The sequence below is a fragment of the Hirundo rustica genome, chromosome 4 (assembly GCF_015227805.2).
Source record: "Hirundo rustica isolate bHirRus1 chromosome 4, bHirRus1.pri.v3, whole genome shotgun sequence".
NCBI lineage: Eukaryota > Metazoa > Chordata > Aves > Passeriformes > Hirundinidae > Hirundo > Hirundo rustica.
Genome location: NC_053453.1, coordinates 20,196,753 through 20,209,683, shown reverse-complemented (window position 1 = coordinate 20,209,683; position 12,931 = coordinate 20,196,753). Strand labels below are relative to the sequence as shown.

Here is a 12,931-nt window from a genome sequence, read left to right as displayed (position 1 = left end):
ATCCAGCCTTGGAAGAAGTGAATGAACCATAGCTTCATTTTTTCCTCCACTTTTTTCCACCACATAAAATGGCATAATTAAATAGCAGCTATATTGTTTTACAAATGCCTCTATGCGTGAAATTAGTGTGCTTCCCAAAAAAAGCCCTGAAACTGAAAGACTCTGCAGTGTTTGTTACAGTAAGTTAGGCCTGTGACATTCTATCCTCTGAGAAATATTCCTGCATAGAATCTAGTTATCCAGTTCATCAACATGCATAATTTCTTCCACTACTAGCTTTGAGTCAAGATTGGATTTTGTGAAGATGTCTGCAGAGGAGTTTTATGTATGGAGCTCTCTGAGAAGAAAAGGTTAAAAATTGTGGTTACAGGAGCCATAAAAAGCTATAGCATAAACGTTCACTGCTTTAAAATATGAAAAAAAACGCTGTCTTTTAAATATCAAAGGGATTAGTATTAATCCAGCACTTGTGATTTTCTTAAATTGTGTTATTTGCATAATAATACTCACCACCTGCTATATCTTCAAAGCGCTTTTCAGACATTAACTAATTGATCTTTGTAACACCCCTGTGATGTAAAGACCTGTTATTATCCCCAGTCTGCAGATGTGGAAACCAAGACCCAGAGTAGTTGAAGGAACTTGTTGGGCACAGGGCTGAGACAGTGACATCGAGGGTGCCATGTCTCTATTGTCCTGTCTTCTGGCAGTTCCCACTTGCAGCACTTCCAGGGTAGGCTACAATTTCTTCTTGCCTGCCTCTAGGAACAGAAAAAGAACCGATTTATTTTTTCATGCCTTTGGATGGATATTGTTGGGGGATGTTTGTTTCTTTTGATTTTGAGGGTGTTCTGCTAAATGATTTTGCTTTTGTATTTACTTGCCCTGTAGTCAAAGACAGATAAGACAAAAAAGCTTCCTCTAGCTTCTTATTGTCTGTCTGCACCACAACGAACAATGAGAGCTTTTGGGCACTTTTTCTTTGTTTAAGGCTCATATGATTTTCTTAGAACACAAGAAGTTCATCTCAATATGAGAAAGAAGAATGTAAAACCACTGCCACCCACTGAGGATGGCAGAGCACCAAAACAGGCTGCCCAGGGAGGCTGTGGAGTCTCCCTCTCAGGAGGCATTCACGACCCACCTGGATGTGTTCATGTGTAACGTGCTTCTGGTGGCCCTGTCTTGGCGGGGATTGAACTAGATGATCTCCAGAAGTCCCTTCCAACACTAACAATTCTGTGATTCCTAGTAGTAGTATTTTGGCCAAACTTGCCCCTGCTTGTCAGAGTAAGAAATTATTAAAATGAGAAGTGACAGGGTGAGTTGTTTATCGTTATAACGTTTAAATACCTATTTCCATCCTGTGCTGGCAGTGAGCAGCCGTTCCCGGGTGCCTGCCAGAAGAGCAGCTGGTGTCTGTGATCCAGCAGTGGAAGGCTGGGCTGGCGCTGCTGTCGGGATGGCAGCATGTTCCCAACATCTGCCCCGCACCGTTCCTTCACCATGTGTCTGGGGAGGCCGTGGGCGTGTGTTGTTCCAGCCCTGGGCTGTGTGGGTGACATGCAGGTGACATGCACGTTCCCTCAACCTTCTCCACTGCTTGCTTTGGAGCAGAGCTTAGTAAAATCCCAGGTGGACCTTGGTGTTATTTGTCTGGAGCAAAAATGAGGCAGAAATGAAGGACAGACAGGTGTGACACACCTCAGTCAAAGAGATTAAAAGCTCTTTCATGGCTAATAATCTGAGTTTAAAATGGGGTATTAAAAAAATATATTACGGTCCCTTTAATCTGGTGGTGTCACTTCAATACTTAGTGCAAGGACTTAACATTAAAGTAAATGTATTTGTTTTTACACATGTTTCAGTGGCATTATCTCCAAGCAGGAAAGTAAATCTTGATGATGGAGCACTTGGAGTCCACCAGGTTTGGTCCAGGTTCAGACCAAACCATTGGAAAAGCCTGTGCCATTCCAGCTTCCAGGAGATGATTTTGGAGAACCTGTGATTTCCCAAGGGCAGTGTCTATGCCTTCACAAGGGTTGCAGCTGTGACAAAGGAGCAGATTACTTCAACAAGTTAGGGACATGGCTGTATGTATTTGCTTTAGTTATTTATGGCCAAACAGGGGGCCGGGGGAGGTGAGGAGGTGGAACACAAATCACTCTGAATTCTATTGTACTTCATCTGGGACAGATGGGCTGTAATCTCTCTTTAGGGCACAAATTACAGGGTTTGCAGACTTTGCGTGCTTTGGATTGTTGGCTTCTCTTCCCTCCCTGGAACACCATTTCCATACACCTCTGTTGATTCAGGGCAGAAAGGGCCCCAGCTTCAGGTGACCATGTTGCTTGTCCCATGAGGTGCTCCCTCCATGATTTGTGTCATTTTCAGGTGAAAGGGGTGAAACTGAAGAGTCCCTCGTGAAACACTGATCCTAGAGGGAAGGGCAGCTTAGGAGAGGGAGGCGGGTGGGTCAAAGCTCAGGTCGTGCTTCAAGCGAATCTTGGTGGCAGCTGAAGCACTCCGATGACAATTATTCTGCTAGTCATAGGGAGAAGTTGGATAAAAGGCAGATCATTTAGCAGGGCTGGAAACATGGGACAAGGCACAAAGCTGTTTGGGGCCTGGGGTTGAATTCAGCTTGTGGGAGGCATTGTGTCAACCCAGTGTGGTCCTCTGGCAGCCTTGCACTGCTTGGGAGAAGGGTGTGGTTGTGGTGCGTGTGCCCAGTGCTCCCAGCAGCTGCAGGAGTGCCACGCTGCCTCCTTTAATGACAGAGGACAGGGCAGGCCTCACTCCAATGGGAGCCAGCAGCACAGGAGTCTCAAAAGGAAGTTGCCATGCTCACAACTCTATCAGATGTTTTTGGTTTTTGTGTCCGAGGGCAGCAGCTTGTGCAGTGAGCTCAGTCACGGCTCTTGTGCTTGGGCAATGTTGCTGGGCTGGTGGCAAAGACGAGGCTGAGCTTCCCTTCATCTTGCTTGGCAAGTGCTTTTTGGCCATTCATGGCACAATTACAACATGGAGAGTGATGCCCTGGCTTCCAAAGCACCAAATGGAGGTATGCCCTCCTGAATTTTGGTTTTGATCTGAAACTGCTGGAAGGTGGCAGTTTGTTGTACTATTAATGGTAGAATGTACCAAAAGGAGTTGTAGAACGCTTCTTATTGTAACATGCTTCCTGTAATCAGGGCAAAAAAAAATTTAAACCCCAACCGATCATGTTTCTCTCCCTCTCTCCCTTAAAGTAATCAAAGGAATAAAAATATTGTTGGCACTCAAGCTATGTTTCAGACTTGGGATTTATTTTTTTAAACTTGATTTAAAAATCTGATTTTTTTGAAGGGTGCAGGGCTGTCTGCAGCAGTGAATGACATCTTACTTAGGTCCAGCTGAAGTTTCTCTGTAGGATCCCATCACAGGGCCTCAATTCTGGACTGAAGACAGCATCAAATGCAATTTATTCTTGGCCCTTGGATCAGCCAGTTGTGTTTTTTTTATTATTTTATTTTTTTAAAATATATTATTCTGAATACAAACTCAGTTTTGTGACTGAGCTGATAGCTTCCTAGGAAACCTGGGCAGCTATAAGTAATGGTTAGTTTTGATCTCTTTTTTTGCAGACTCTTCAACCCATGGGAGACGTCTCAGCAAACTCAGTTTATTTAAAAGAACATTTAAAATAATGGAAAATAGATTTGAGGAGGGATTTGAAGAAGCTGTATTCTGATAGAGTCCATACTCTGTCATAAGGCAGAGAATCAGCTGTTGTTAAGCCATTCATTAAACATCCTTCTCTAAAGGAGAAGACTTGGTAGCTGTCACTCCTCTGCTAAACTGTTATTACTGTCAAGTTTTTCCTGGTGTTTATCCTGCAACTTCTGGATGCTATTTAGGTCTCTTGTCTTTAATAGACGTGGTGAACAGTTCATTCCCTTCCTCTGTGACTAATTTCTCCCTAGTTGTGTACTCAGTAAAAAGTAAATCACTTGCCAATAATTCTTGGGCCCTTGAAACAGCAAGAAAGCAAGCTTTTTAATTGTTGAGAGTTCTCTTAAGAAATAACAGTTTTGGTGACTTACACAGCCTTGAACTTGTTTGTGAGCTGACTGTAGACTCTGTAACTGGATAGGTTTGTTTAGTAAACTTTTTAAAACCTCTCACCTTTTAAAACCCAATTGTTTCCAGACTGGGGTTATAAATGGGGTTCTGCGCCTCTTGTTTAATTTTGCTGTGAACAGAAGAGCTAGTGTCTTCATTCAAGGGCCTGCCTTGCTTCCTACCGGCTGATTTACAATACAATGTGTAAATGTAGTAGCAGTCCGGAACAAAGGAGAGCCTGTTTATCCAAACAAATTTGAGGGTGAGGGTGAAGAGGTAAATTGCAGCCTGTTCACTGAACTGCAGCTTGAAAGCAGAACGAAACGACCGCAGGGGAAACGTGACGGGCAATGATGGGGGGGGATGTTGGCCAGCGTCCCTGTAATTTTAGGGTAGTGCCGACCCAAGGAGCCCAGGCGAGCTGTCGGGGGGCCCAGGTGCTTCCCGGTCCTTTGGAGGAGCTTTGCTGGCAATTCAAGACTTTTTGTGGACGGTTTTTGTGCTTTGCTCAGAGCCGTTCTGTAGTCAGTCGTGTAGAGCCCAATGTAACCTCTTGGCAGGGGCTGCTGTGGCTCCCCAGCCCGCAGTGCCTTAGCTGATTGCTTCTACTTGTCCTGAACTGAAGCCAGCAAACACATTTCTTGGATTTAAGTATTCTGGGTATTTTAGCCTTATTGTTAAGCTTGAGTATTTCAGCTATAACGGCTAAGTCTATTAGCAAAGAGATTAAATTGTGAAGAAGTTATATTGCCTTGTCCAGACATGAAAAATAAATTGTTAGAAACAGGCTTCCATCCAAGGCATGATCACTCCTGCAAAACAAATTGGACAGAAATACTGTGGTGCTTTTCTGTGCCTTGCATGCTCGCTCTTTGCACTTCCTGTAAATGAGTTTGCTACCTAATTATGAAATAGGTTAAGGAGGATCGCCTATTCGAACTGTATTGATAGTGCTTCCTAATGTCGGTTGCAATAGGGGCCTGGTTTGCTCAAAATCTATTTCTATTCTGCTTCTGCTACCATGTATCATCTTGAAAGGGTGATTCGCAGAGCAAGGAAGGCTGGGACCTGAGTAAGGTGAACTCTTCTTTAACACAGCTCATCAGCTTCTTGGCTCTGTGGCATCCTGCGTGCTGTGTAGTATTTACTGTTGTACCAAGAAACACGAAGTTCCATCTGTCCTTTGTTTTCCCGCCCATTAAGTACAAAATTCATTTTGGTTTAGCAGAGCTTTCCTCTAAACTTTGCTGAGTTATAAATTACGGCTTTTCTGAAGTCTTCAGCTTTGCCTGTGGGAAGAACACTTTAATTTGGTTTAACAGTAGATGAGTAATCCAGCTACAGATAGTGATTTTTCAGTTCAGCTGCAGTCAGCTTCTTGTTCCAACTGTTCCACTAAAATTTCAGAGGTGGCAATCAATTCCCAGCCAGCCTCGTTTATCCTCCCCTCGACTTTTCTTGTTCTCTTCTTACTCTATGACACTGAAAAGTACCATGTTATAAAGCATGTGTGCTGTATTCCTGTTAATGGTTTTCAACACAATTTTATTAAGTCAAGTTGCTGACCTGTTTTTGCTCTGTTCGGTCATCACCTAGAATTTTAGCACAGTTACTCAAATATTTAATGCTTGCCACTTCAAAACAGATGAGAAGTATCACTTCAGGAGTGTATTTTAACTTCTCATATCTGTTTTGGTTCTTTCCACTGTAAAATGGAAAGAACTGGGTTAGCATTAGTTAAACTAGTTTATCTTGTTCTCTGTATAATAAATACAAGGCCAGGCTGAAAGCTCTTATTTGGCATGCTGGTCCACTTCATAGGCTCCCAGACTTGGAACACATCCTTTCAACATCTGCAAGATCTGTTCTTCGGGTGGTGAATGGATGGGACAGAGAAATGAGCCTGCAAACGCAGGGGTAGGTGTGCCGAGGCCAGCAGGGAAGCTCCCGATTTGGGTCATGGAGCGCTTCTCAGGGTACTTGGGTGAGGGAAGAGGAATGATGTGGAAGCTGCTGCCCCACAAGGTACTGACAGGTCAGCAGATGGAATGCACTGCTCTTGAGATGCTTGTTTTAGTTCCTTAAATTAGTATGTGCGGTTAATTTCCTCTTGAGTATGCTAAAGAGGGAGGCTCAGTCTTCAGGGACTAAAGCTGCCCGGAGGAGTGGGGGGATTGTTTTGTTTTGTTTTAAGCAACTAAGTGTGGTATGCACTGTTCCTTGATGGAAGAACAGAAACTTCTTCATAGGTCTTGTTTTAAAAGCTATGGGCTATGGGTCAGCCCATAAATGTTATTATTTTCATGTGGAGTGGCTAAACTTCCTGCTGACTTAGGTAATGTACCCACTGAGCTTGGATAAAAGGTTAGAGATGGCAATTACGGAAAAATCTTTTTCCATTAAGCTTTTGTAAGCTCAACCAAGCCACTGTCAATAATTACTCTTTTTTCCCTGCTATTGTGGACTGACTCTAATCCAGACTTGCTTTGCTTAATTTTTTTATTGCTTGAATGTGCACACTCAAGATACATGGAGAATATCAAGCAACATTGAGTACACACTGAGCAAATGCATTTGCTGGATGTACCTGGTGTGTTAAGCAGTGAATAGATTTACAGTATGTTTGTAAGTGGCCATAATTGGGCTGTAAAAGTGCATGGTCTTGCGCTTTTAATTCTCTGTTTGTCCCTTAAGTTGAACAAGCCATCTTGCAGAGTGGCATTGGACTTGACGAGGGGGTACCAGGAGGGCCAGAAATAGCAACTGTTTGTTTATGCCAGAATTTTTATTCTCTCTCTTCCTTCTCCCTTTCCTAGGGATAGTCTTATGTATTCCACCCACTCTCATTCCCTTCTGGTGAATGTGTGGATGTGCTCCAGGACCATATGTGCTCGTAGAGATATACTTCAAAGGAAATTCTAGACTGCCTAGAGAAGCTGTTTGAGTTTAGACAAGGCCTGAATTTGCCGACTGCTACAGCATTTCTTTTGAAGAACCACACGGCAGTGCTGCTGTTTCTTTCTTTCCTTCAGCACCTTCACACACTGGTGAGCACCCTCAGCCCCCAAAGCAAGTGAGCTGCTGATAGGTGTACTCTGTATGAACTTAAGCAAGATGAATTTCACTTCAAGGCATCAGCTCAGCCAGGCTTTTGGTGGCTAGTTGACATGCTTTAGATTTCATTATGTATTTGCCCAGCAGTGAAGATAATATGAGGTTGTTTCTTTTTTTTTCTCCTCCATGCACAATGATTTCTTCAAAGATTTTACCAGGTGGTTTTCTGGAAAAGTGGGAACTTGCTCCAGCTGATTCAGGGACACTGTCTTACCAAGTCATTATTTCTAGGTACTTGGGGTTCTGGCTGAAGACCAAAAGGACCATGTCTGTGTCTACTTTGTTGTGGCTATTCTTGGTTAGATGCCTACTTCCTGTTTAACAAACCTTTGCAGATTCTTGGTGGCCTCTGTATGAATGGTGTGGTATTGAACTGAATATGCTAAACATACTTTTTTTTAGGGGAATGTGGGGCATCTGGTGCAGATTTTGGCATCCTTTTCCTTCCAAAAAAACAGACTTGCACAATAGCTGCTCCATTCCAGCAGCAGCAGCTTTTGAACCTGCACTGTATTGAAATTAAATGTTTGCCAGGAGTTGTCCATTACATTTTGCAATATGAAACATTGACCTTTCATATGAAAGGCATTTATTGTATATGAAGGCATTTATTTTAAAAAGTTCATTTTTATGGGTATTTGGTCCACTACTCTTGAAGAATGAGCGACTGGCAGATGTGTCAGTGGACTTCTGTATAGCATCTTTCACTCTTTATGTGCTCTAATCCATGGTGCTGATCTTCATTAATTTGTTTCTGTAGACACAGGTTTCATATCCCAGGCAGGCTGATCCTGTTGTAGCTAGCTGGAGGTAAGGGAAGGAAAATAGTTTGATTTTTCACTTGTGTTGCCATGCAGTCATGCATTTCCTTCTCCAGACTTCACTCTTTGGTCAGCCATGAAATGCAGCATGTGAGGGTATGTATGGAAACTGTCAGCTCAAAAAACACCCTTTGAATGGAGGGAATTGGTTGTATTAGGGATGAGCAGTCTTGCTTGCTCGCATCCTGAGCCAGCAGCATGAAATTGCTTTCAGATACCCAAAAACAGCAAAAGAAAATTGCTCCTCTCCCTCACCCTGCCTTTGGAAGAGCATGTTCTTGTTAGCTGGGCTGTTTGTAAAGGTGTGACTCTTTGTTATCCCTAAGATGGTCCATTGGTGTGCTGGGAGGGCTTCTCACCTCCCCAACCAAGTATTTGTTTCCCTGTTATTCGCAGCTGGTGGAGTGTTCGTGTTCACAGGATTATTTGTTTACAAATGATATCGTTTCTTCTGAGACTACATCTTCTGATGATGATCAATGGCTCAGCTACTTTTAACAGCTGAGGCAGTCAGGAATTCTTTTGAAGTTGTTGAGGCCTCATCTGAGTCATATAATACCTTAAATGAAAACAGAGCAAATAGGAAATGTAGAAACGAATGACAGGTGTTGGCAGGAGGGATGTTTAGGAAGTTTATAGCTTTCACATCTTTCTTTTCTGCTCAGGGCAGATGATTGTTCTGCCTTTAGGCACAGACAAGCCTCAAATGAGAAGATGGTGGAGAAAAATGGGTAGCAGTGGCATGATGGGAGGTATGTGATGGATCTGACTGAACAGATCCTCTTTTTTTCAGCACAGCGAAAATTTCTTGTTCTGGTGGGTCAGGTTCAGCATTTAGTGCTGATGCCCTAGGCCCCAGGAAGGTGGTCACAGGCTAGGGCTGGCTGGAGGCCAGGACTCAGCAGCTCAGTTTCCGATGAGGAAAGATCTCCTAGGACCTCTGGCAATGATTGGTTCTGAGACACACTGGCAGGCACTGAGTGGTTTGGGGATGTATTTCAAAGCTGATTCAGTAGTCTGTAAGAGATATTTTCTAATGTTCCAGTTGTACCCAGCCTCCCTACCTGTGAGTGTCCACAGGACTATTTAAGCCATTTGCCAATTCAGACTGCACATTGGCTTTAGTCAAACTAAATGGCCCTCAGCATATTCTGATGCCTGGGGCTGTTCCCCACTGGAGGACTTTGCACTTCTCCTTGCTCATGAGGTTCCTGTTGGTTCATTCCTTCAGTCAGTCAAGGTTCCTCTGTATGGCAGTGCGACGAGTGTATCAGCCACTCCTCTTGGCTATGTGTCATCTGCAGCCTTGCTGTGGGTACGCTGCCCCGTCATCCCCATGACTGATGATGATGTTGAACAGTACTGGACCCAGTACTCGCCTCTGGAGTACACTACTAGTCACTGGCTTGAACTTTGCACCGATGGTGGGTATGAGTTTTTCACCCTAGTGTCAGGGTCTGAGCAGCAGGGAGGTGGGATTAAAAAGTCCCTGGACTGGCTCCTGCTGGGAGCAGAAGGAAGCTTGTGTGAGCAACATGCAGAGACACAGGGAGATGTGGCAGTGTTTGCAAGAGGTTTTGCCTGACAGGTGGGGAGGGGAGCTTTCAGAGGGAGATGTGTGTTTGTCTTGTAGGTTAATGCCAATTTGCACAATTTGTACATTTTGTCACTAGTCTTGAAAATAGTTTATCACCAGCTTAAATCCCCAGCTTCTGGAGTCGAATGACTGAGGGAATGTAAGCATTTTCTTAATGCAGTATTAATCTCCCTGTTCCTGGTATTAACTTGAGAAGGAAGAGCAATTTAAATCTAAATGCTTAAAAATGAAAGGTAAATAAAAACATTCCTTATTTGCCACTAGTGGACTTGAGATCATCAATATGGCCAGGGCCCAGATGGCTTTGCAGCCTGCACACCCAGGTGTCTGGGTGGCTAGGGTGACTGCAGGACTGCATGCACCCCACGATACAAGCTTGCTGTTGGCAATGCACATGCATTATGTTGAAACATGTGTCGTGCTGGTTGGGCTACTTCCAAGAGACTTTAATATACTTGTAGTCATCCTTTGTCTGCAAAAGTAGCTTTCAGGCTGAGTGCTGTTCCCCTTTCTTTATGGGCAGGGTTGGAGTTCGGTGGTTTCCGTCCTGCCTCCAGATCCTTGTGCCTCTTATTCTCTGCAGCTGGTGGGTAGTGCTTCCTCCCCAGCTAATTCAGCTTCTGGAAGGGCTGTGTGTTGTGCCAGACCTGTGAGATGTTTTGATTTGGGGGTGATTTGTTTGGGCTTTTTTAAAGAACACAGTGCTCTTTTGGAGGTTTTATTTTTAAACTCTATGTGTGAACATGTACCCAGCTTGTCTGTGGTTAGGAAAGCAGCTGAATTAGCACAGGGGAAAGGTGTGGTAGCTCTCCTGTGCAGGCAGGGAGGCATGGGGTGGCAGCAGTGGGAGGGACGCAGCTCCCCAAACCAGCTTTGCCACTGCCAGAGGATTGGCAAGGTGCAGCAGCAACCTTCCCCACGTGCTTCTGCACTTTCCACCCCTCTCCATAGCTGCTGCCCACTTGCTAAAAGCTGGTAAAACAGAGTCCAAGGAACTCCCTGGGAGCTGGTGAGACTTTTACTTCAACTCCTTGGTGACAGAACTGAAGGCATAGCCCCATCTTACCATAAGCGCAGACAGAGCCCAACTGGGCTGGAGGGGAGCTGGGCACATTTTCCCACAGAGTGACAGCAGTGCTGAGCTGGGTGTCCCTTGTCCACCTTGTACACACTTCTGTAGCTAAACTGCTCTAATTTTGTTCTAGTCCAAAACAAAGTGATTAAGATTGGGCTGTATCTATGAATACGAGTCTTCTCATGCAGGATGAGTCACAAGATCAGTGGAAATGGTTGTGCCATAATGGAGCTGGAGAGGGGCCGAGGCTGAAGGTCCTTGTACTCTGAATGAGAATGCCTGGGCCCTGGTTTCTCTCCAGTAACCTCATTTTTTCCTGCGTTGGAGCTGGGTTTATCACAGCCCTGGAAAAGACACGGACATAGCTGCGTTTTAATTGCCTTGCTAAGGAGCTTCTACTTAGATATTAGTTTTTCCTGGCTCACCTCTGTGAGGAATCCTGTCTAGCAGCCAAAGGGAGCCTAGCCCTTATAAAAACCACCCATAACATCGTCTCCAAGCATCTGTTAGCTGTGTCCCAATTGGCTTGAAGGATCTGTGTACTCAGGGATTGTGAGCAAAAGCTATGTGAACCTGCCAGAATTATGCCCTTGGCTGCAAAAAAAAAAAAAGGCACATAGAGTCCAATTATTGGCCCTAAGCAGTATAAAATAATGTTAAATAATTCCTGATTTTTAGATTTAATTAAAATGAAAGGCTGAATTGGCATAGCCACTTTTGACTTCTCAGTGAGCGGTAGGAGTTTGCAGCAAGGTCTATGGGAGAAACTTTGAAGTTATTCTAGTTATGCTGGAAGACAGAGATCCAAAAATATTTGGCCTTGCTCACTGTGCTGAACATGTTCCTGTTCATGCTTTTTGTTGCTTGTTCCCAAGTGACAATGACACATTCACTTAAATCATGGGGGAAAAAATAAAATTTTAAAGCAGTTGATTATGAATCATACCAAAACCAATCCAACCACCCTGTATTGGGGACATAAGAAAAATGTAGTTCAGCATTTACAATCATGAGAAAAAAAATAAGTTTGGAGAAGTAACGCACCCAAAGTAGCCTGCAAGTCACTGTGTATTAGTACAACTTGACAAGAGTGATTTCTGTCACTATATTGGACCATGTATTTTCCAGTAATCTTCCTTTATTTGTACTGAGATTGTCTGGCCTGACTGACAGCTAGTTTGCTTATTCTTTCATGGGACAATCTGTTTTTTCTTCTACATCTATATGAAGCTGAAGAAGAAAATTGCAGGTAGGCTTTTTGTAGAGAGACAGAGTGTTTCTTGCTCATCGCTGTGTGTGAAAAGTTGCAAGCTGTGTTCAAGGGAGAAAAGTTCTGCTGCTGTTTCTGGAATATTGTTATAACACCTTTCTAACAAAGCTCTCATAGTGTGGTGATGGAAGTCAGTCCCAGATGGGCTCTTGGAAAAAATTAATTTGAAGAGTTCAAACAGCTTCTTTAAAAATCTGTTTATTTGGATTATGTGCTACTAATTTAGCTTCTTGGTTTGTTTTTTTTTTTCCTTCAAGATGGAAAAAATTAAGAGTCATTTGTGTGTAATAACAATTTTCCTAGCTTTTTGAATCATATTTATTCTAAATATGAGGCTATAATTGCAGTACTTATATTTTATGTTGATAGTGTTTAAATTATTGAAGGGAACTGCAAAGCTATATTCAACTTGGACCTTTTGTTCCAGAAAAATAAAATAAATTCTAAGTACTTGGGCTTTTCTGAATTATATGTTTTCTGAGAGGGGCTGTAAAACCAATCCAACCTTGGAAATCCTGGCCTCTTTGCCAAGATGATCAGCGTGACGTTAAGCAATGCCTGGGCAAGTGCATTTATGAAATGACATGATTGAAAGCTGCAAACCTATTTAATTATCTACCAGCAGATACACATGCTAAATTTCCACTGTTGCTGCATCACTTAAGTATGGTCTAAAGTACAGCTTCTTCCATGAATCTTGCAATATTTCATGGGGTATTTGTTTTAAGCCCAGTTCCCTGAGGTCACATTATAAATACTTCCAGCTTTCAATTGAATTCCTGTATTTTGAAAAATGTAGTGAAAGACAAAAACAATGGAAGTGCATTGCTGCTCAAAAATCACATGATGAAAATAAAGCCATACAGATGGGAATGGGGATGCCCCATGTGTGTTTGACTTCAGAGTTGTTCGGGGTTTTTTTCATGGGAAGAAAATCATCTAAGACATTG

The 12,931-nt window shown here is 43.2% G+C and overlaps 1 protein-coding gene across 5 annotated transcripts in view; it reads left to right on the top strand.

Annotated features, from left to right (window-relative positions):
- The window catches only part of PLXNB2 (plexin B2), a 255,615-nt gene that overhangs the window by 16,071 nt on the left and 226,613 nt on the right, over nucleotides 1-12,931 (top strand). The window contains exon 1 of one of the 5 annotated variants that reach the window (XM_040061708.2): nucleotides 7,031-7,151. The exons of the other annotated variants lie outside the window; for them this stretch is intronic. The gene's annotated coding sequence lies outside the window, so the exon portion shown is untranslated. Of the gene's footprint in view, nucleotides 1-7,030; nucleotides 7,152-12,931 lie in introns of those variants that run through there. 5 annotated transcript variants of the gene reach the window in all.